This window comes from Polistes dominula, unplaced genomic scaffold (assembly GCF_049000335.1).
Source record: "Polistes dominula isolate Pdom_NZ unplaced genomic scaffold, Pdom_raw_medaka contig_15, whole genome shotgun sequence".
Lineage (NCBI taxonomy): Eukaryota > Metazoa > Arthropoda > Insecta > Hymenoptera > Vespidae > Polistes > Polistes dominula.
The window spans coordinates 1,946,966-1,972,500 of record NW_028300915.1 but is presented as its reverse complement, the minus strand read 5'-3'; the positions used below and the strand labels follow the sequence as shown (position 1 = coordinate 1,972,500).

The following is a 25,535-nucleotide window of genomic DNA, read 5'->3' as shown; positions in this document are numbered from 1 at the left end:
AGTTGTTAGATATAAAGAAAAAAGATATATATACATATATTTTAGCTTTTAAAAGATTAATATTATTAGGACACAGATTGTAGATTATTAATATTATTAAATTAGATGGATTAATAAAATTTTGATTGAAATATAAATGTATTGGGATTTTGTTAATGATGTATTTTTTTTCAAAATTAATATAATAATTTAAATTATAACTATATATATATATATATATATATCAAATAATTATTATATAAAAATTAAATTATCAAAAATTCGTATAATAATTTAAAATATATATATAATAATTAAAACTATATAATTTTTTTTAAATATTAAGTAATTATTATCTAAAAATAAGATTATCAAAAATTCATATAATAATTAAATACTAAATATAAATATTATATATAATAATACTATAATACTAAAACTAACTATAAATAATACTAAATACTATATATAATAATTCAAACTATAACTATATTTTTAATATCAAATAATTATTATCTAAAAATCAAATTACCAAAAACTCATATAATAATTTATATATAATATTATATATTTATATAATATTATAATAATTTAACTTATTATATAACTATTATATTATATATACTAATTATTTATATTTATAATATATTATTTATTTTAATTATTTAATTATAATGATTATATAACTAACTTTAAACTTCAAATAATTATTACCCAAAGAAATCAAATCATCAAAAATTCATATAATAATTTAAAATAAATACAATAATTATAAACCACCGTATAATAATTCAAACTCGAACTATTATTAACATATACCAAATTATCAAAAATATCAAATACAATAAAAACATAATCTATAGACTTTTGATCGTATTTAATGTACTATTGTTAAAAAAAGGGACACCCAACAAGTTCAAAAGGTTACTCCATCCACTGAAAAGAGAAGCCTAAGTTAGAAAGAGAGAAATGAAATAGTATTGGGACAAAGTCAAGTTAGTTTGGCTGGATTTCGACAGTCATATCTCTCTTACACTCGAATGCTAGCACAAATCCCCCTAGAAATTTATACGAATGGTTAGTTCCTGGGATAGTTTAAACGGCCCTTTCATCTCCTCACCAGCCTCCTTCATCCCTTCCTATCCTTTACGTTACTACACCTATGTATCTATCTCTATCTTTCATCGAGAGACAACTTCCTCTCCCTCTCTCTCACCATCTCTAAATCACTATATATAGTCATACCATCTGTTAGTGTTCTTCCCTGAATCTCGACATGAGTCAAAATGACACGACCTATGCGACTTGGTTGAACGAGTTGGAACAGCTTTAGTTAGTTAGGTCAGTTGTCCCTTTAAATTCTCTATGAACTTACTTCGTTCCTAGCTAAATCTAATCCAACATATATATGCACTCACACCCACACCCACACCCACACACATACTCATATATTATATATACTATTTTATATATATTTAAACATATTGTATTTAATATGTTATTTAAATTTAATTAATTATTAAGGTTTTATAACTAAATCTAATCAACCAGATATACATAACTACACACACATACATTATATATATATATATATATATATAATATTTCTCATATACATTTAAATTATATTCTATTTAATATTTAATTTAAATTAAATTAATTATTAGGGTTCTCTCTCATGTATTCATCATATATGATGAAATACTTATACATATATATATATATATATGTTTTTCTTTAAAATTATTATTTGTAATTTTTATTTACACACTGTGTAGAATAATTTTTATGAATAATTTAATATTAAATGAAATTCAATAAGACATCTGATATATAAATACATTATCAATTATCTGTAAATAATTTTATTATCTGTAAATTATTTATAATTATTTTCATTAAATAATCAAGATCAGTATGTATATATTGATTCTTGATTTTTAACTAATATACAACAGAGATAGTAGGTACACGAATTAAATTGCAATTCTATCGTGAAACACGTATATCGATCCCTCGAGAAATTTTTATCAACCGATATACAAACTAAATAAATACCCAAATACATACATATACATATACAAAACAGATTTAACGTTAAATAATCATTATCATATCTATCATATAATATTTAAAGAAAAAAAAATATAAAAAAAAAATTGTAATCTTTATTTTAAATACTGGATGTACTTCTGAAGAATTCGAATTCACGTCACGTCTACTATATACTACTTGATCTCTCTTATCCACCATCGTAGGCCAAAGACCCAACCCATTTGCACTTTTCTCTACCCTTTACCCCCCCCCTCCCTCTCTCTCTCTCTCTCTCTTTCTATCTCATTCATTCGTTCTCATTCGTTCTTTCTTTCTATCATTCATTCGTTCTCATACCTTCATTCTTTCCTTTTCTAATTCACTCACCTTCATTCTCTCTATCTCTCTTACACACTCTTACATATACACTCTTGTTATACTTCTCTCTTTATCTAATTCACTCACTTTCATTCTCTCTCTTTCTCTCTCTCTATCTCTCTTACACACTCTTACATATACACTCTTGTTATACTTCTCTCTTTATCTAATTCACTCACTTTCGTTCTCTTTCTATCTCTCTCTTACATACTCTTACATATACACTCTTGTTATACTTCTCTCTTTATCTAATACATTCACTTTCGTTCTCTCTCTCTCTCTTACTCACTCTAACATACACTCATTTTATATTTCTGTCTCTCTCTCTCTCTCTTTTCCTTTTCCTTTTTCGATTTTATTATCTTCCTTTCTCTGTCTCACTCTTAGTCGATTCTTTGCGATATCGACCACCCAATCCACCCACCTACCCCCTACCAACATTTCTCTTTCTTTTTCTTTCTTTCTTTTTTTTTTTGGTTCCTTTTTTAGATAGCTCAGGTCGTCCTTCTCCTGGCACGAGAGAGCACGATTCCGTTGAACGAGCTGTTCGAGCGGAAAAGTGGTGCTCCGAACGTGCAACGTGCACGGCAAGAGAGATTATAAAGGTAGTTAGAAGAAGAAGTAGTAGTAGTAGAAGAGAGACGAGGATAGAGTTTGGTCGTCGTAAAATAAAAAAATAAAAAAAGGTTAAGAAAAATAAAAAGGGTTTTTGCCATGCTACGTCGGATCCTTAAATTATGTGATATTTTTCCAACGAAAATCCACCTTCTTCTTCTTCTTCTTCTTCTTCTAGTTTTTATTTTTTTTTATTTTTTCGTTTAATTCTACTCAAGATTTAGATTTCAGAAGGATAACTTAATATACAAGGGGGTGATTTTTATTTTCATAAGAAATATTTGACATTTTTTTTACACCTTTGTTTTAACCTTCGCTTAAATCCCCTTCCTGGAGCAACACGCTTACCACACCCGGGTTCAAAGGACCCGGGCGAGAAAAATCGTTATAAAAAAGAAACTATTGCACAGATTTACTTCAACATTTTTTTTTGAGACTTCTTTAATACTTACTTTAAAAGACTATATAGATTTTATAGCTTTAAATTAAATTTAAATATGTTTAAAAAATTACCAAAGTTGAACAATTGAGAAAAATGATTCAAGTTGCAAAAAAGGTCTGGGTCCTTTGGACCAAGTGTGGTAAGTAAGCAAAGATTAATACCAAAAAAAAAACACACACACACTTTTTCTCTTTCTCACTCAAACATTCATTGTATTTCTCAGCAAAAGAATTTTTTTTTTTTTTTTTTCTAACAAACAGAAATATTTGAAATACTTGAAATGTTTTATTTGAATTCTTTTTTATTCTACCAAGAAGAATTTTGACAGAAAGAATCTGTTCGGAGATATCTGAATAATAATTGAATTAAAAGATACGAAATATGATTACGTCACAATTAAAATACTTTTTCAAGATAGGTTAAGAAAAAAAGAAAAAAGAAAAAGAAAAGAATAAAAATTTCTTCTTTTTTTTTTCTTTTTTCTTCTTTTTGTGGGGGGTGCAAAAGCTTTACTACTTTCCCTTAGTGCTCGTTAATTTTCTACGTGCAACCACGTAACATTAATGGTGCGTTGGGAGTTGGAACCTAGTTCGGGGTTTGGTATTCGCGACACGTACGGTTAAGAGAATGCAGAAATTGTATGTGCCAAGAAAGATATTCGAAACAGTTTACTTTGTTATAAACGCATTCATCTCTTTTCTGTCTCATATTATTTAAATTTTAAATTATTATTATTATTATGAACAAACAAACAAAAAAATAAAGAAAACAAACTGAAACTACAATGTTCAACATTAATTTTAATAAATATCTTAAAAATTTGAGAATATGTCTTATTTTTCTCCAAAATTACAATGTAAATAACAAATAATTATTACTTTATACGCACGACGTATATATTCGTCGATACATGACGTATATACTCGTAAATCATAGTTAATTGATGTTGAAAATGATTGAAAATAAATTCAGCAAAATGTTGTTTCCACGTATTATAATATTTGAAATACAATTTCTATTATATTAAATTAAATTATATATATATATTTGATTGAAAAATTTAGAATATTTTTGTTTGCTACTTTAAAATCTGAAACGTCTTCTAAAACTTTAAGATTTGATGAGTGAGATGTTAGATGATTTAAATACACAGAGGAGAGATTGAGGAACGCTTGAGAAATGCAAGAAACGTGGAGTAGCATTCCACCTAACATAGAGAAATAGAAGTTATATATATATATATATATACCAATAGGTTAGTAGTATGCATAGGACTGTGGTAGAGAAGTAGGATAAGGGCTCGCTTAAGCTTTGGCATGCGAGAAAGCGTTTAATTTAATTGGCCCTTTGAAATTCCTCAGCGGTCAGAAATTACATTTCGAATGTTTTATTTTACTTAGTGATTTTAAAATCTTTTTTTCTTTTTTACATTCAAATTACAATTGTATCTCTGTTACATTTTTATCGTTAAAAAAAAAAAGAAATCCAATTTATTGGATAGTGTTTTTTTTTTTTTTAAATTAATAATTTATTTTCTTGTCAAATAAAAGAAACTAAAAAAGTTGCAAAAATATCTCAGATGTCAATAATTGCATTTAAATAAAAAAAAAAAAAAAAAAAAAAAATAGTTCGTACGAAATTTTTATTATTCAAAATTAATTTGTTAATTAATTAATTAATTAATTGAATATTTTTTTCTTTTTTTTTTTTATCACTTTGCATATTGTTAAATGAGAAAAATAATAAAATAAAATAATGAGTAAGGTCAAGTGCAACGAGAGATTACAAAAAAAAAAAAAAAAGAAAAAAAAACTTTTGCTAAACTTTAGAAATAATTTTTCCCCTTTGAAAATTATTCCGAATAAACGAACTAAAAAAAAAAAAAAAAAAACAGGTTAATACCCCGATAAATGGTTTTAACGTAGTTTCTCAAGGACACTCGTACTATTTCGATGCGAAAGAAAAATTTCATCTTTTTTAAATGGAACTCGTTCAACAACAACAACAACAACAACTTCTTCTTCGTATCCTGAACTTGGACAAAGTTAATTGAACTTTCAACACAACGATACTCGTTAAACAATAATTTAGGTATTATTATTGTTAAAAGTTTATTTTAATAATTTGATTATATAATAATTGATTAAGAAGATTCGTTCAATTTTTTCAATTAAACAACGATAAATTATTTTTAATATAAAATTTAATTATGTAAATTAAATTAAATTAAATTAAATAAGAATTAAATATATTAATATATATAAGTTAACGGCCTTGCCGTGATGGAAACACAAGTTCCCGTCCGATCACTTAAGTTAAGCATCACTGGGCACGGGTAGTACTTGGATGGGTGACCGCTTGGGAACACCGTGTGCTGTTAACGCTGGAATGGAAAGGAGGAAGAAGGAAGAAGGAAGGAGAGGAGGAAGAAGGAAGAGGGAAGGAGAGGAGGAAGAAGGAAGAAGGAAGGAGAGGAGGAAGAGGGAAGAAGGAAGGAGAGGAGGAAGAAGGAAGAAGGAAGGAGAGGAGGAAGAAGGAAGAAGGAAGGAGAGGAGGAAGAAAGGAAGAAGGAAGGAGAGGAGGAAGAAGGAAGAAGGAAGGAGAGAAGGAAGAAGGAAGGAGAGGAGGAAGAAGGAAGAAGGAAGGAGAGGAGGAAGAAGGAAGAAGGAAGGAGAGGAGGAAGAAAGGAAGAAGGAAGGAGAGGAGGAAGAAGGAAGAAGGAAGAAGGAAGGAGAGGAGGAAGAAAGGAAAGAAGGAAGGAGAGGAGGAAGAAGGAAGGAGAGGAGGAAGAAGGAAGGAGAGGAGGAAGAAAGGAAAGAAGGAAGGAGAGGAGGAAGAAGGAAGGAGAGGAGGAAGAAGGAAGGAGAGGAGGAAGAAGGAAGGAGAGGAGAAAAGAAGGAAGGAGAGGAGGAAGAAGGAAGGAGAGGAGGAAGAAGGAAGGAGAGGAGGAAGAAGGAAGGAGAGGAAGAATAGGAAAAATAAAGTAGTAGCAAGGAGGCTATGTTAAAAACCCGCGTAGGGTTGACATGGGAATAAAGTGTATATTAATATATATAATTTTATGTATTAATATATTAATTTTTATTTTAATTTAATTTATTTTATTTTATTTTATTTTATTATAATTTAATATTTAATTTAATTTAATAAATTGTTAAATTAAATTATTAAATTAAATTAATATTATAAAATTATTATTAAATTATTAAATTTTAATTTAAACAATTATTAATTTTATTAATTTATTATAAAAATTAATATATTAATTATATATATATATATTTTTAATTAATATACATTAACTATATTAATATAACAATAATTTAATATAATAATATAAAATACACATATGTGTTAATATGTAAATTGAAGAAACACGCACACAAATATATATGTACATATACGTGAGCAAAAAAATGTCTTTTATATAAAATGAAAAAAATATATACACATACACACATATATATGTATATATATAAATAAATGTTGCAGAAGTAGAAACATATAAGTTGAAGAATACATTATATATATGTATGTGTAGATATGTATGAAGGGTTAGGGGTATGAGGGTGAAGATGAGAAGGCGTCGGAGCTTGTGCACAATGGGGTAACCTTCTACATTTTTTATACTTGCATGTTGTAACTAATGCCATGAGCAGTAGCAGTAGCTCTATATGCACATACAGAAATACTCACACACCGACACATATATACTCGTAAAACGTTCGTCGACGTCTGTTAGGGAATATTTCATGTGATGCCACAGTAGTGAGAAAGAGAGAAAGAGAAAGAGAGAATGTAGCATATGCGAACGTGTACTATCTCGTGTGGTGCATGAACGATGACATTCTGATGCGAGAGTTGCATACATACTTTTACCTTTACCTTTACTTTTACCTTTACCTTTACCTACTCACCTATAGTGAATGATGTGATAGCAAAATCGGACCGAAACTACAACGATGACACCCAAGGATGTTATCATACTTTTTAACCATGCATAAAGTTACCTTTTATCGAAGGACCACTCAGCTCTTGATGATCTATGCAATGCATACGTATACAATGCATTCATATATATATATATGTGTGTATGCATGCATACGTATATGTTTCTATTTGCTAACATAAGTTATATTCGTTTTATATTGACGTTTATATTTTTTTTCTTTATTAATAGAAAATATTTTGTTGAAATTGTTTTATATAATAATTAAATAAAAGTAATTTAATAATCTATTAATTTATTATATTTTTTATTTTATTATTTATTATATATTTATAATATTACTTTTATACTAATATTAATATATTATTATTTTATTACTTATTTTATATTTATTTTATAATTAAATAAAATTATTTTACTATAATCTATTAATTTATTATATTATTATAATTTTATTTATAATATATTTATAATAGTATTTATATAATAATAATTATTGTAATATAATTTCTAATATTATTTTTATATTAATATTAATTTTAATATTATTTTATTATTTATTATTACATTTATTATAACACAATCTATTAATTATTATATTTTTATTAATTATTTTATATATCATATAAGTTCATAATTATTTAAATTATTATTATTTTTATTCTTTTTCTCAATAAAACATTACGAAACATTTTTCCATACATATATGTATGTGTGCAAATATAATATATTTTATTTATTATACTTTATCATGTCCATTCTGTAAATATAAAAAAAAAAACAAATAAAAATACTGTCTATTTTTTTTTTTGTAATATTTGCACACATAAAAAATCACATATAAAACCATTGACGTTGTTCAATATCTTTCGATATTTTATATATATATATATAAACACACATATCCCTTTGTTTTATTTCTTTTTTCATTATTTTATTACTATTATTATTATTATTATTATTATTATTATTATTATTATTATTATTATTATTATTATTATTATTATTTAAAGCCGACATTTTTCATGGAAACGTTTATGGTATATACGCATAAAAATTGATACAACAAACCCCATTTTATTTTTCCATCAACGATTTCAACGTTTGATTCACACACGATGCTACTGGAATAATAAACGTCATTCTGTTTTCGCTGAAAGAATATTTTTTTTTTTTTTTTATTATTCTCTCGTTGAAAATCGTCGAAATAAAACAAGAAAATCCCTATAGTAGTGATAGTATATATCTGTGTATAGTACGGTTTAAAAGTTGAACAAAAAATTCGTCTTTGTCACCTCGTATCCGTTTTATGGGCTTTCGAAGAATTCATCCCGAAACGTTCAGGTGTATAAAGTGAGGTGAGGGGTGGAATTGGAGGGAAAACCTCTTGAAAATGGGGTAGAGACGTCTATTGGCTCGTTTACTTGTACCAAGTAAAGCTGGGGTTACCTAGAATGAAGCACACTCGATCTTTGAAGCATGTTACTATACTACTTTCTCAACATACCTACTACCAAAATCGACTTGACCCACTAACTTTTACACCACCAACTATGAGAAAGGTAGGGGAGGAGGAGGAGGAGGAGGAGAAGGAGGATGAGGATGCAAGAGAGTGCACGGCTTCGGTCGTAATAGTCTTCTTCTTCTTCTTCTTCTTCTTCTTCTTCTTCTTCTTCTTCTTCTTTTATGCATTACTCTTTTTTAAAAAACATTATCGAGTTTAGTTTTTCTTTTATCTCACGTCAAAGATAATCGGTTCTTATGTTTGAAGAAGAATTATTATCGTTTATTTATCTCAAAGGTATTTATAGTAGTAATATATATTTAGTAGTAGTATATATTATATAGTAGTATAGGTTTTTTTTATATATTGTTCAATTTATATCAAAGTTATTTATATTAAATATATATATATGTGTATAATATATATAGTAATATAATATAATTTATATTTTATTATAATTTATATAATTTATATTATATATTTTATTATATATGTATTATTGTTTTATAATTTCGTTTGTGGTAAATTAAAATGACAATAATTGCAAACACATATAAATAATTTTTATTAATTAATACACCTCGCACAAATTAATTTAGTATTGAAATATTATATATAATAATTAATAATATATATTTCAAAATAGTATTACTTTTTATTTATTATTTTTTTTATTTGTTCCTTTTTTTCTCTTGTTTTACATAAAGTGGTCTATCTTTAAATGTAAGAAAAATGTAATATTTTCTTCTATATACATATATATATATAGTATATTATTGAAACATCACACATATTTTAATGTAGCTACAACAAAAATCAATTTACCATGAATGAGTGTCTGTATTACACACATATATACATATGTAAGTATATATACATACTATATATATGTATGTAGTTTTATAGAATAAATATATGATAAATATTTTGAAAGAGTAACTCACTCACAAATCTAAATCCATACTACTCAGAGAGTTCCTGTAAACGTGTTAAAATATAAATGTAAATAAATAAAAATGATTCTCAAATCGCATTTCAGAAAAATATCGTTTCTCACACGTCGATTTTTACATTTACCAAAGTAAATAAAATATTCCAAGAGAGTTTAGTAGCAGTAATAGTAGTTGAGTGTGAACGATGGTTGCTGACTTAGTTTGAAAATAAAAAAAAAATAAAAAAGATAAAAAGGAAAAAAAAAGTAATTCAAGAGACACGAGTCTGCACTTTCGTTTTTGAACATCAAGTAAATTGATTTAGTCAATTCTCTCATGTGATTTTACAGTTTCGTAACCTTGACAAAATTTCATTACAAAATGTTCATAATTATAAACAAATGATTTGAAATATAACATATATTAAATCAAACAAATAAATAATATTATTCTCATAGTTAAATCGAGAATCAAATTGTAAACCCATAAGTAGTATTAATGATAATAATAGTAGTAGCAGTAGTAGTAGTATTAGTAGTAATGGTCAATGATTGATCATACGAATTGAATCGATCAAAGAAGGGCTCTTATGTAACTTAAATTGGCAACGTAATCCAAAATCCTGATTTTGGTTTGTATGTGGGATGGGATGGAGAAAGAAATTACAAGAATATTACTAGATCGAAAAGGGGGTACTAGTTTGAAGAGAGATGATGGTGGTATGTATTTCTGATAATAGTGATGGTGGTATTGTTAGGGAACACTCTTGGATAGAGTACATATTTGAGATAGTAGTAGGTATATACATATATATATATATATATAAGTGCGACCTAGTTACCAAACTGTTCTGTCCAACGCTTAGGTTCGCATCAATGATGTACTTTAGTTCGACCATTTCTACCCATAGATCGTTGAAAACGTATGACTGAGGACTTTATCAAAGTTACGTTTTATAGTTGATAAAGAACTATAATATTTTATCTTTTTTTTTTTATTTTTTTTTCTCAATTTTTATTTTTATTCGTTTATTTTTCCATCGTTATTTGTTAAATCGTAATGTTTTAAATAAAATTATTATTATATTTTTTGTCAAGGATCTTTTATTTGTTATAGGGTGCAATATAAATATATATGTTTTATATAATTATATTATATATTATATAATAAAGTAATAAAAATATAAATGTAATCAATATAATATATAATATAAATATAGCAAAAATAAAAATATAATAAAAATTAATATAAAATAATTAAATAAATAAATAATATAAAAAATAGTGTAGCATATATTTTTGTTGCAATTTAAATTAGACAAACAAATATTAATATTATTAATTTACCATACTACAATATTTTAGGTTATGTGTTCATATCATATATTTCTAACACACACAAATCACTTCGTATAATTATTAATATTAATTTTGTTTATAATTTATTATTTTTTCATTGAATACGTAATAACTTCAAATGTATTCTATAAATCGTATTATTTTAAAAAATATTATTAAAATAATATTTTTAATTATAATAATTAATAATTGATATTACAATTTTTCATTTTAATTTTTTTTTTTTTTTACTGGCGTATTTAAAACAACAATAAAATAAAAATAAAAATAAAATGAATGAAACGTAAAAACGAGAAAAGTTAAATAATATAAAACACACTACATACATACATACATACATACATACATACATACATACATAGATACATAGAAAAATTTTAAATATTTTCCCGCCTTTTTTATTTTATTATTTTTTTTTTTTTTATCATACTTTTGAACATACTAAACGTATCGAATTTTTCATACATTGTATTTTAATCTTTTGACGGAAAGGTAAAAAAAAAAAGAAAAAAAAAAGAAAAATCTATGCGAAGCTTTCAATCGATTTTTCTAGGACACGAGGAGTGTGTGTAGTTCACAGAAAGAGGTAGAAGAACAGGGAGTGAGAGTTATAGCGGTGAGGAGGGAAAGAGGAGGAGGAAGAGGACAAACGAGAGGGAAAAATCATAGTGGTGACGGAGCAGTAGCAACCACTGATGAAAGAGAAAGAGAGAGGGAAATAGAGAGTAACTTTTTACTCATCACATAACCCTCGAGTAGTTTCACCGTCTCGTTCCCAACCCCTACTACTAACCCAACCCTCCCCCCCCTAACCTGCACCCCCTTTTTCCTCTCATTCCATCATAACCGAGTCTACCTCTCGAGTACGACGCAAAAATGTTTTGCAGCAGCCATTTGTATCACGCCGCATTTGTGTCATCTACAGTCTCTCTCTCTCTCTCTCTCTTTCTCTTTCTCTTTCTCTTTCTTTTTTTTCTATTTTTTTCTTTCTCGTTCAATCTCAATCGTTGTTACATGCTTTTATTCGAACTGGTCGACTTTCTCCTATTACCCTATCTTTGTCTATGTTTTTATTTTTTTTTTTTTTTAGGTTAGTTTCTTTCGTTATTTTGTCTACTAATAAATTTATATAAAATAAGATCAAACGTTTAATACTAATAATAATAATAATAATAATAATAATAATAATAATAGCAAATGGAATAGAATTTTTTTTTTAACATTTCAAATAAATATTCGTAAAACAAATAATTGTTGCATCACAGTAAACCTTTGAGTGGTGAATACTTTTAATTAAAGTGTTTTGTTAAATTGTTTAATTGAATAGTTTATTATTTAATTAATACGATTAATGTTTGATTGATATATTATTAAATAGATTTTACAATAATAATCTATCTATCTATATATATAAATGTAGATTTCATTTGTACCTAACCACTAATCTTCAAAAGTATTCTGTATCGATCGTGTTGAAATTTTAGTACAAGGCTGCATAGCAATACCTGCATACAGGTATGTTTTTATTAAATTAATACATTCATAAAATAATTAATTAATTTAAAAAATATAACAACAAAAAAAGATACAGATAAATCCCTCGCCATCTGGTGGACATAGATTTCTGTGAATGTACGAAATATTTGAACATAACCTAACATTTATTTATACTTTTGTTTTCTTTTCTACTTAATCAATTAATTAATTATATATTAATAATTAAAACAAATCAACACATTACATTTATATAGACGAATAATGTAATAAAACACTCATTTTTCATACGCTTTTATCAAACGCATATATGCGTCTATAGCAGTGAAAGGGTTAAACGAGAATGATAAAAATTAATCGTGTGTTTTTTTCAATTGTTTTCTATTGTACACATTATATTATTCGATTATTAAATTATTATTCAATCGTAAATACAAAAAATTAATATCTATATTAATATTAAAAAGCAATTAGAAGTTTAATAATGATATGAAAAGAATGAAGTGGGGGTGGGGTAATTAAAATGCTATTATAAATGAAATGTTACATTTGTAATTGTTATTAAAAAGTTAATAATTATATATATTATATATATATATTATATTTGAGATGATATTTTTGAAAATCGTATATGCACACGTTATTATATGAGACAGATGTAGCAGTTTCCAAAAAGGATTAGAACTGGGGCAAACATGTGAGAAAGATTAAAAGAGATATAAATTGAAAAATAAAGAGAGAGAGAGAGAGAGAGAGAAAGGGAAAAACAGAGAGAAAAAGGGGGTAAAGAGAACATTTGAAATTAACGCTTGAATAAATAATCGTTAATGAAAGTTAATACTCGTGCACTCATTATAAAGGTACACGGTTTAATTTTTGATTTTATTTTTATTTTTCATAGAAATGGTATTTCAACTAACATTAAAAAAAAAAGAAACTTAGTGGAAGATAAACGGATTAAATGAAAATAATAAAAAATTCAGATTGAAATTGTTTAAATTTATCTAAATGTTGAATAATTAATGATTAATAATATTTTATATATAAAATCGAAATATATTTGTAAATAAAATTAAAAAAAAAATTGTTATATAAATGAAAAACAAAATAATTAACACTGATATTTATAACAACAATTTTTCATGTTAATTCTTCTAATTATATTATTAATAATTTATTTTATTTTATTTATAAACATATATATATATATATATGTTAGCATTACTTTGTAATCAAATTTCAATCCCATACTTTGACTAAAAATTTGACCAACTTTGTAATCAAATATCAATCTTATAATTTAAATAATAATTCATAATATTCTTAATTAATTCCTAAAGTAAATGAATTTCAAATTTATCATGAATTTCTTTTGAAATATTTACATTTAAGAAAAAAAAAACATTCAATTATTACTAATAATACTTATTTAAATTACAAAGTTAATATGTTAAACTTAACCTCAAAATTCATACAACTACGTGTCCAATAAATAAAATGATTAATTTCCTAGCTATCAATGTTTAATATAAAATTATTACATGAAAAAACAAAATATATATATATATACATGTCTAATTTTACACACAATTATTAAAAAAGATGGAAAAATGAAGGATATTAAAGTTTAAACAGAGTAAGTCAATGTTAAAGTTAACGATGGAATAAAACGAGTAGAAAAATAAATGGAAAGAGAGTGAAAGAGAGAAAAGTGAATTCGATGGAAGAGAAATTTCACACACGTATATATCATATACATTTATATACATTTATATATATATATATATGTATATGATCGACCGGATATGTATTTGACGTGTGTATTCAGAACCGTACGTTGAACGGAGTCAAAGCTTCGTTGACTGATATTTCACAGTGCACACAAGTTGTGTTGCCAATGCACATGCTAGAACCAAATGCAACGTGTATTACCTCTAAAGGAAAAGAAAAAAAAAATATCTAGGGAAAGGGATGGCGGCAAGGGAGGGGGGAGAGGGGTGAGAGAAAAAATGAAAATATAAAAAAACAAAAAAAGACGAAATGCGAGTCGCAAACGAAACGATTCATCAAACCGTTTCGTGTTATCCTATTGCAGAAAGAGAGAAAGTCAGCATTGCAATTTCATTTTTATTTTTTTTTATTTTTTTTATTTTTTTAATGTACGTCTGTTTCTCTCTTTCTCTCTTTCTGTCTCCTTTCTTTTTTTTTTTTTGATCTCCCTATCTACGCGGTTATAAATCAATTTCTTTTTTTTTTTTTTTTTTTTTACTTCGTTTTTTCTTCTTTTTTTTTTTTTTTACATGAAATTAACACGCTACATTCGCAATAGCAAACTACCGAGACCAATTGATCTTTTTGTTAAATTTTTTACATTGACTTTTGCCCAAGGACATTTTTGCTTTTTTGGTTTTTTTTTATTTTTTATTTGTTTTTTTTTTTTTTTTTTTTTTTAATGAAAGAAAAAATGAATTTCGTAAAAGTTATATTACACGTATATTTTATTTGATTCAATTAATTTGTTCTATTTGAAATGTTAATTATTTATTTTTCTAAATATATTTCTAATAAGATTTTTATTATTAGAAATAATAAATGTAAATTATATTTATCATTAAAAAATAATATATTTATTATATTGTATATTGCATAGGTATATGTACAGTACAGTATAGTATAATATATTATAATTATTAGATATAGAAATTAATATGTGATACTTTATTTTTTTTTTAACAAATATATAAATTATACCAAATTATTTATATATTAAATTCACAATCTATGAAATTATTTTTACTATAAAAATATTTCAAATTCTAATAAAATCGCCCAATTAATAAAATATTGATTTACAAAAGTATATTTTCAAAAATAATTTAAACATATACATGTACACACATATATACACATGTTAACATTTATCTATTTTCCTAATTCTATCTGTACTTTAGTCACAGTAGTCTCAATTGTTATAACAGTCGAACCAACACAACATACAATCAGTTCAGAACATTTCTCCATATCTGTCCTCAACCGGGTCTTGAATTTTGCCACACGGATGTGCAGCAACAGCAACAGCAACAGCAGCAACAGCAACAGTAGTAATAGAGGTCGGAGTGGGGGGTGGGAGTGGGTGGTGGGGGGAGGATGTCGAGGATACGATTGGTCGATGACGACCACAACACGACCGCCATCACCGCGATCAGTGCCGAGCTAGTCGGATTCCACTGTGTTAATGGATATTGCGATTGCTATGGAAGATTCGATCCCGATTTCGCTAGGTAACTGTTCACAGGGCACCCCACCGCGTCTATTTCAAAGGTTGAATTGTTCGTTGGCGATAATAACGGGGAATACGAATCCATACTAACAATTCCAAGATCGAATTCTCGTTTACTTTGTGTCAGAGTTTCTCAACTTCTTCGATAAACCCAAGTCGTCGTATTATTTCATTTGCAGATTTATTGATTCTATTTTTTTTTATTGTATGTTGCAAAATAATTGCTATCTATTTTACACGCACAAAATTAAGATAAGAATATTTCATATATTTTTATCATAATATTGTGCCCAGATCTATGGGTTCAATTTTTTTTTAATATGTTGCAAAATAATTCTTACTATTTTATAATTAAACAAAATAAACGATTAATGTTATTAATTAGTAAGATTATACTTCAAGTTAAATTAAGTTTTCAAATTGTAATACTACAAGCTTTAAATACTTTTGTCATACTATTATATACACAGGATTAAATATAGTTTCGTGTATCTATTTTTTTTTTCTTCTATCTTGTAAGAGAAGACATTTTTTTTATCATCTTTTCTCGTCTCTTTTTCCCTTATAAGTCTCGGTGGCAATTTACCAATCAGCTTTATTAAATTTCGGTGTCTCCAATATGGCGGACTATGGGATAATTCAATCGTTCTATCCTGGTGCAGATACCTACTAGCAGATACTATATATATATATATATATATATATATTCGTCCCTACACTGTTGCCGTCCCTGATCCCTAATAGAATCCTACGAAAGGTTGAGTTGGAGGGGAGAGGAAAGTTATTATATTATATAGCAGGACTTTCCTCCAAGAATATGAAAGCAAACTATCTCTCTCTCTCTCTCTCTCTCTCTCTCTCTCTCTCTCTCTCTTTTTACTGTATTCTTGAACGCGTCAAACCTACGCAAAATTGAATCGAATGTTTTGAAGGTATCTTATCTTATATTAAATTCACTTTGATCAAACCTTCTTTCGATATAATGTAGTATCAAAAATCTTACTATAATATATAACAAATTTCAATATATTATACATTTGTGTATTACAATATTTCATGTGTGTATACAATTTATATTATGTTACAATAAAATGTACATAACCTAAATTGCATATACACAAAAATATATAACTTAAATTCTTATTTATTATTATCTAACTTTATATAATTATAATTAATTAAATTTAAATTCAAACAAAATTTTATACGAAATAATAAAATGTACATAACCTAAATTGCATATATATATATACAAAATATATACCTTAAATTCTTATTTAATATTATCTAATTATATAATTATAATTAATTTAATAGTATGATAAATAAAAGAAAAACACACAATATTATTTATAATTAACTAAATTTAAATTCAAACAAAATTTTATATAAAATAATAAAATGTACATAACCTAATTTCTATACGCAAAAGTAGATACCTTAAATTCTTATTTATCATTACCTAACTATGTAATTACAATTACTCAAATAGTACAATGAACAAAATTTTATCCAAAATTTATACAAATAAATAAACATTGAATAATAATCCACCATTTTAAAAGAAATCTATACCCATAATTGATTTTCCAAAACATCGTACAATTATTCATCCAATCGTTAAATAAATTATCTCAAATTATCGATATTTTATATTATATTATTAATCACTATTATTAATCGATAAAAAAAAAATCTGGCTCCTATTTTCTAGTAATAAAAAAAAAAAAAAAAAGAAACAAATTATATCGATCGACGAATAAATCACGTACTGTTGAAAAAGAAGCAAAAAGAACAGAAAAAAGGTAAAAAAAAAAAGAAAGAAAAAACACAAACTCTTTCGAAATTTAGCACGCTGACCAACGAGGATCGATATATATGTATGGGGGTGAGGGTGGGGGGTGTATATACACACCACACGTTCGCCTAACTAGCCCGTCGTCCGTCTCGGTCCGTCGGGAAATCATCCCCTAGGCCTCTGACTCCAACCAGTCACTCTACTCTACTCTAACCTACCCCTTCCAACCCCTACATCTACCCCTTCTCACCCTCTACCCCTCATCGGTCTTCCTTCTCTATCTTCCTTCTATATATCCCTTTATATTCCTATGGTGAGACTGGTTACAGTTTCTCTCTTTCTCTCTCTCTCTCTTTCACATTCCCTATACTCGTCCCCACCCCTACCACCACCCTCTCTTTCTATCTTTCACCCTTTCTCTATCTATCTTTATCTATTGCTCGTTGGTTGGATTCTCGCCCTTCGGCGATTGATACAAGGGACTTAAATTATACACGCCTTCCATTCCCTTTCCCTTTTCCTTTTCCCTTCAACTCAATCCCAACCCCCACTCCCACCCACTTCACCTGATCCCTGACGCGCCTTAGGCACGCATAAAGTATGGATACGCGACGGATTTTGGATAATCAGGTGAGGTGGGGTTAACTTTGCACGTTTAATTATTTATCATCTGATATTTTCCTTAAATCGGTTAATGTGATTGTTTAATAATAAATATTTGTAATTTAACAATGTATTTTTATAATAATATTATTGTATCGTGGATCCTTGTTTTATTTTTTCATATTTTAATATTTTGATTTTTGCAATGTTATTTATATAAATTAAATATATAATATAACAATTTAAATATATAATAATAATATGAATGAATCTAACATTTAAACTAATTTCATTTTATATCTTTTAATAATCTTTCTCTATTTTCATTTGTATTTTTTATTTTTATTGACACTTATGTCATTTTTAAAAATGCCGTTAAAAATTATTTAACGATTGCGAATGATATTTAATACGTATTTAATCGAGCAGTGAAACGTTTCCATCCTAATCAAGCTGAAAATTCAGATAATCATCTGAAAATGAATAGAAAAGGTAAAACGATAGACGAGACAGTCAAAAGTGTGAGGTTTGGTTTGAGTCTGATTTGAGTCTGGTCTGATCGTTTCGTTTAGTTTCGTTTCGTTTAGTTTAGTTACGTTTCAACGTATCCAACTCTCTTTTTTTCGAGGTCTACGTTGAACGCGTTTGGATTTTCGTCATTGATTTACGATAGACGCCATTAAATCACGCCACCGTCGAACCGAGGCTCCGCAAATTTATGAGTGAACAAATCGTGGCCATTTATTTTGCCGAGGCAACCGTGACAAATAGCTCGCGGAGTAATGTTCCTTATTACCTGGAATGCTCCCAGTTACAACCTGACGAGGGATAGCATAGGATAGGAGAGAAAGGGGTTCAGGGGGTTGAACATTTATTTTTATTTTTATGTATTTCTTTTTTTGTATTTTTTTTTTTTTCCAAATAACTCATGGAATAACGTTTCTCATTTAATTGGTACTTGTAATTGATGCCAATATATATATATATATATATATATATATATATATATATATATATATATATATATATATATATATATATATATGTATTTATTTATTTATATTAAATTTAATTATTATATTAAATTAAACAAAAATTAATTTATAATAAATAAAATTAATTATAGTAAATTTATATTAATTTAATTTATTTTCTATTATATTAAAATTTTATTTTTTATTATATTAAAATATTATTTTTTATTAAATTTTATATATGTATTAAATTTATTTTATTTTAACTATATTAGAATATTTTATTTTATATTATATTAAATTTTATATATATAAAAGTAGTATTATATTAAATTAAATTTTATATATCTAAAAGTAGTATTATTAAATTAAATTTTAGTATTATATAATAATAATAATTATTATTATTATTATTATAATTATTTATTTTTTAATCTAAGATTTACCGTCGTAGATATATATTATAAATAATATTGTTGTTCTTTGACAATCACTCAAAGTTTTCGTACATGTTTCAACGTTAGTTGGTAGTGTGTGTTGTAACATTCTCTAACTAACATAAGTCGATAGAACATCATCCAAGAAGACTATAACAGAAAATGTTTTTAAAGGACGGATAAGAGATAAGGTACGGATAACTACAGTGTGTTGTTGAAAGGAAAGCAAACTTTAAAGACGGATCAAATTTCAACTTCTAATATTTTAACAATTCAACCTCTTGTGAATTCATATATAAACAAGTTTAACTAACAACTTTGTAAAAATAACTTTGCAAGTTTTAAACGTTAACGTAGAATCTAATTTATTTCTAATATTTTTCGTAAGATGAATTATTTGTTCACGATTTAACTAACAATTAGATATAACAATAAATAATCGTGACGTATTATATAAAAAAATAAAAAAAATAAAAATCATTAAAACTGTGAAACTGAGGATCGGTGATGTTTTCGTATAAATTTGTCATTTTGATTAAACAAATAACAAATTGTTCGATGATATATAAATATATATATATATTTTTTTGTTTAAATCTCAACTTAAAAATTATGAGATCAATTTTAAGTTTTTATCCAAAACTTGTAACAAACCAAACGTGGGATCCCATTCCTATTTTAAAATACGTTTTGAAGTGAACGGAATATTCATTAATTTCTGAATTTGTGATGAATATTTACATATAACGAATAATATACGATAAATAGTTATAAATAATAATGAATATTGTAATAAACCTTTATATCATAGTTGTTGGTTGTTAATTGTTGTTAACGTGCATATGAATAATTATCACCGTATTTCATTTATTTTTATGAGTTTAACATTGTTTGAAATATGTAAAATAAAATATACAAATAAATAAAAAAACGAATTAATTAGCATTATATAATATATATATATATGTTGCAACATTTTTGGAATTAGTTGGAAAAGGTGAAAATCGGAGAACACAGTAGTCCAAGCAACATATTCGTGAGAATTGTTCGGATGTCGAGTGAGTTCCATTATCGAAAATGAACGAATGGCCTCGAGCTGATAAATAGTTTCACGTTGATCGTGAAACACACACGTATATATATATATATATATATATAACTTTATACCTTTCATTTGGAGACACACGAATAATGAAATGAAAGAGAGAAATAGAGATAGAGAAATTAGTTTTCCAAAGTATTTTTTATAAGTATGTCGATAACGATAGATGAAGATAGATAGACTGTTATGTCAACTTTCTTTCATTTAATTTTATTTTTAACTTTGCTTGTGTGTGTGACGTTTTTTAATTAACTTTGAAATAAAAGATAAATCAAGGTTTTGATTTTTGATATTTTTATTTTTTATTTTTTTTAATTTAATTTTATTATTTTTAATTCTAAAAATAATAATTATTTATAAAATATTAATTAACGTTTATTTATAAATTGAGTATACATATATATATTTATTTCTATCAATTTAATATAAATATATATATATATATACATGTTATGCATTGGATATTTTATATATGAAATATTTATAAAAAATAATTATATTAAAATATTAATAATAATTTTAAATTTTAAAAATAATAATTATTTAACAAATATTATTTAACATTTATTTTTATAAATATAGTATATAATTATTCTTACCAATTTAGTATAAATATATATATATATATATATATATATATATATATATACATATTATGCATCAATACTTTCTATTTAAAATATTTATAAATAATAATAATATTAAAATGTTAAATACAATAATTTTTAATTCTAAAAATAATAATTATTTAAAAAATATTAATTAACGTTTGTTTTTTGTAAATATAGTATATAATTATTTTTAACAATTATCTTAGTACAACTTAGTATAGATATATGTACACGTATTATATGAATATATTTTATATTAAAATATTTATTAATAATTATATTAAAATTTCAATGTAATAATTTTTAATTTTAAAAATAATAATTATTGAAAAAATATTAATTAACGTTTATTTACAATTCGAGTACATTAGTAATTAGTTGGTTATGGTAAACAGTGAATATTACTTCGAAGTTAGGTTAGAAAATAAAATTAATGGATTTTGATGAGAAATCTTATTATTTATATACTTAAAGTATATTTAGATTATATTTTATTTAGTTGAACTTTAATGTAACTCTCTCTTTCTCTCATTCTCACTTTCGTAATTTGAAATATTTAGAAATGTAGATTATATCTAGTGTCGTCTTAAGTTTCTAAAACGTTTTAACACACTACGTAAGTAAATATGGTATACTAATGACTACGTGAAACTTTCTTGGTTATAAAATTAACGAAAAACAAATTACAAAAAACAGAAGATTATTAATATTTTCTTTATTTATTCTTATTATTGAATAATAAAAAAAAAAAAACAAAAATAAAATTAAGAACATTTTTTTACATAAAAAGAAAAACATAAAAGATTTTTTCACTTATTATAATCACTTTTTTGATTACAAAAGATGCACTTGCAAGTATATATGTATATATGTACGTATATATGTATTATATAAGGATTTATTATATTGTGAATAGAAAGAAATAACGTGAAAGAAAGAAAGACTGAGAGAGAGAAAGAGAGAGAGAGAGAGAGAGAGAGAGAGAGATAGTATTTAATTATATTGCGAGCAAATAATTACAGTGGCTAACCTTTAGCTTATTCTTTCGTTTACATTAAAGCGATTCCCTTCTTTTTATATTTTTTTTTTTTTTTTTTTAACAAAAAAAGATTTTAATAAAACGCAATATTAAAAGATACTAAGTGCAGAGTCATCCACTAGATTGAAGTCCAACTTAAGGGCAAGAAACTTCAAGGTTTCTTTCATTTATCCCTCAGTTTCGTAAGACCGCAGTACAATTATTACCTCTGTTATTTTTTTTTTTTATTATTATTATTATTATTATTATTATTATTATTATTATTATTATTATTATTTCGTTCTTTCATTATTTTGTTATGGATTAAAGAAAATTCGTGTCTCGAAGATTTTCTCTAAAATTAATTTCTTTTACACACACACATATATATATATATTATTTTATTATATTTTAATTTTTAAATAATAAAATTATTTTATTTTATTTTATTATTATCTTAATATATATAAATTACGTGTCACGTTGTTTGTCCGCAATGGACTCTTAAACTACTGAACCGATTTTAATCAAATTTTGCACACTGTATGCAGTTTCATCCAACTTGAAAGATAGGATAGTTGATATCTCAATTTATAATCGCAATTATTTGTTTATTAACAAAGAGTCATGATTATCTCTGTTAGTTTGATAAGATTCTAACAGATGGCGGTATAAGGTAATTCGTTGAATTAAAGACGTGTGTATCGGATTGATTGTGAGCCACAGCAATACGTGACGGGGCACCCCTATAGTATTACTATAATATTATATTATTTTATTATATATATATATATATATATATATTTTAAATTAAATATTATATGTAATACGTAATATATACAATATAAACATATGAAATATTTCTTTTACAATTTATTATAATAAATTGATAGAAATATATACTGAATTGAACATTAATTTAATTTTCTTTGATTACAGGTGAGTCATTGATCAATGTCCCCTTTCTGAACATACAGTAATAATGTAAGTACACTTATAATTTATTTTATTAAATTTTAATTTGAATTTTTATCGATAAAGTCGAATATAACAAATTTTTAAAAATACAAAAAATTTATAAAAAAAAAAAGTAAAAAATACCCACGTCTCTCACAGAACTATTATCCCTAACAATTATCTTATAATTCCTACATTTTTTTTTTTTTTAAAACATTTATTATTAAAAATATAAAACGTAATACAATATATCCAAAAACCTTAACACATAAATTCAATTCAATATTAAAAATCATTCCAATGTATTATATAAAAAAATAATATAAAAAATCGATCATCCATTTCTTCAACTTTAAAAATACAACACACACAAAAAAAGACAGAAAAGGATTGCAAGTAAAAAAAAATAAAATTCGTAAAAACGATTTCACCGACGATTTATAGGACCACGAAGAGAACCTTTTTCCAACATTACTTCTTTTCCTTGGGATAAGAAAAGGGCCTACCTTACCTTAACCGATTCGTAAAGAACGGGGTATCGGTTTCTTTTTCACTCGTTCACCCCTTCAAAACAAAATAGAAAGAAAATTCACCCTCGATTCCTTCTATCTCTCCACGTGCAGTAGTGCTAGCTGCACCATTCCACCCCCTTCCCAACCCCTTGTTTCTCTCTAACACTAACCTTTTCAGTACTTGCAGTTACACATATATATATATATATATATATATATATATATATATATACACATACGTACACACGTTCTGCCTAAAGGCAGTAGTGTGGTGGTTCGAACTTTCGAGAGGTAAAAAAAATAAAAAAATAAAAATAAAACGCGAGCCTTCTTTTTACTGACAAAACCCTTCTTCACTTGTTCAAAGTTACCACACTCGATCCATGGCGTTTCCCAAGAGTCTCATAGAGTTTTTTTTTTTGTTCTTGAACGACCATATATATATTTATATGTGTAAATACAAACGTATGTGTATTCATGTATATATGTGTAGGAATATACGTGACGTTGGTGTTTGTTTTATGTCTCTCCATTTCTGTATATATATGTATGTATGTATGTATGTATGTAAATATGCACACGTATATGTGATCTATTCTAGAATATATAAATATACACACATATATATATATATATACATTTTCATTATATTTTATTTTTTCGAATGGTTAAATCTTAATCCTCAGGATTCGTTGTCTCCTCGTGGAAGGCAGAATTTCGGATAAAAAAAGGAAAAGGGGGAGGTGAGGTTGGGAGAGGGGGAAGGGTCAGATTTTCGGTCCGTTGCTTCCTGGGTATCCTGAGGGATTCCGTTTTAGTCTCCCTCAGTCTAGGTCACCGTTCAACTGACCGGAAACGTTCCCGGATACAAGTCTGGCCGATACCAGAAGCCGGACTTTACCATCATGAAACACTCCCTTCTATTTTCCTCCTCTCTACCTACACCTCCTCTTTCTCTTTCTCCTCCTCTTCATCGTGTCGTTCATTTCGTCTTTCAATCTCGAATTTCTTTCACGAAAATACTACCTCTTCTCTTTTATCCAGTTGATAGTTGTGTAGTATTCTCGTTTTTCTCTATCAATTATCTAATTTTACTCAAATTTATCTTTAAAAGTATCTGAAAAATGTTCATTTGATTTTAAACAACAACAACAAAAATATCTGTAGAGTAGATTCTTATATTTGTCAATTAAAAACACAAATATATGTAACAAGATAATAATTGTCAAATAATCTATGATTATACTGTTATAAAAAAAAAAATTATTAAAGAAAATATATAATAAATTATAATAATATAATATATTTATATATTTTTTTTTAATTTTTTAATATTATATTAAATTTATAAAAAATAATAAAATGTATAATATTATATTTTAAATTTATAAAGTAATAAAATATAAAATTTATATAATATAATAAAATATATAATAATTAAATATATATTAGGAATAAAATATTAATATAAATAATAAAATATAAAATATATTATAAATATTCTAAGTATTATATATTATATTATATTTTATTATAAAATAAATTAAATATAACATAT

General features: G+C 25.5%; 1 protein-coding gene and 1 non-coding gene across 6 annotated transcripts in view; both read left to right on the top strand.

Moving 5' to 3' along the window:
- The window catches only part of LOC107068263 (spondin-1), a 205,189-nt gene that overhangs the window by 87,796 nt on the left and 91,858 nt on the right, over positions 1 to 25,535 (top strand). The window lies entirely within an intron of this gene.
- LOC149033159 (5S ribosomal RNA) lies at positions 5,713 to 5,831 on the top strand. The gene has a single exon (XR_016175990.1). It is a non-coding gene; the product is annotated as a 5S ribosomal RNA (ribosomal RNA).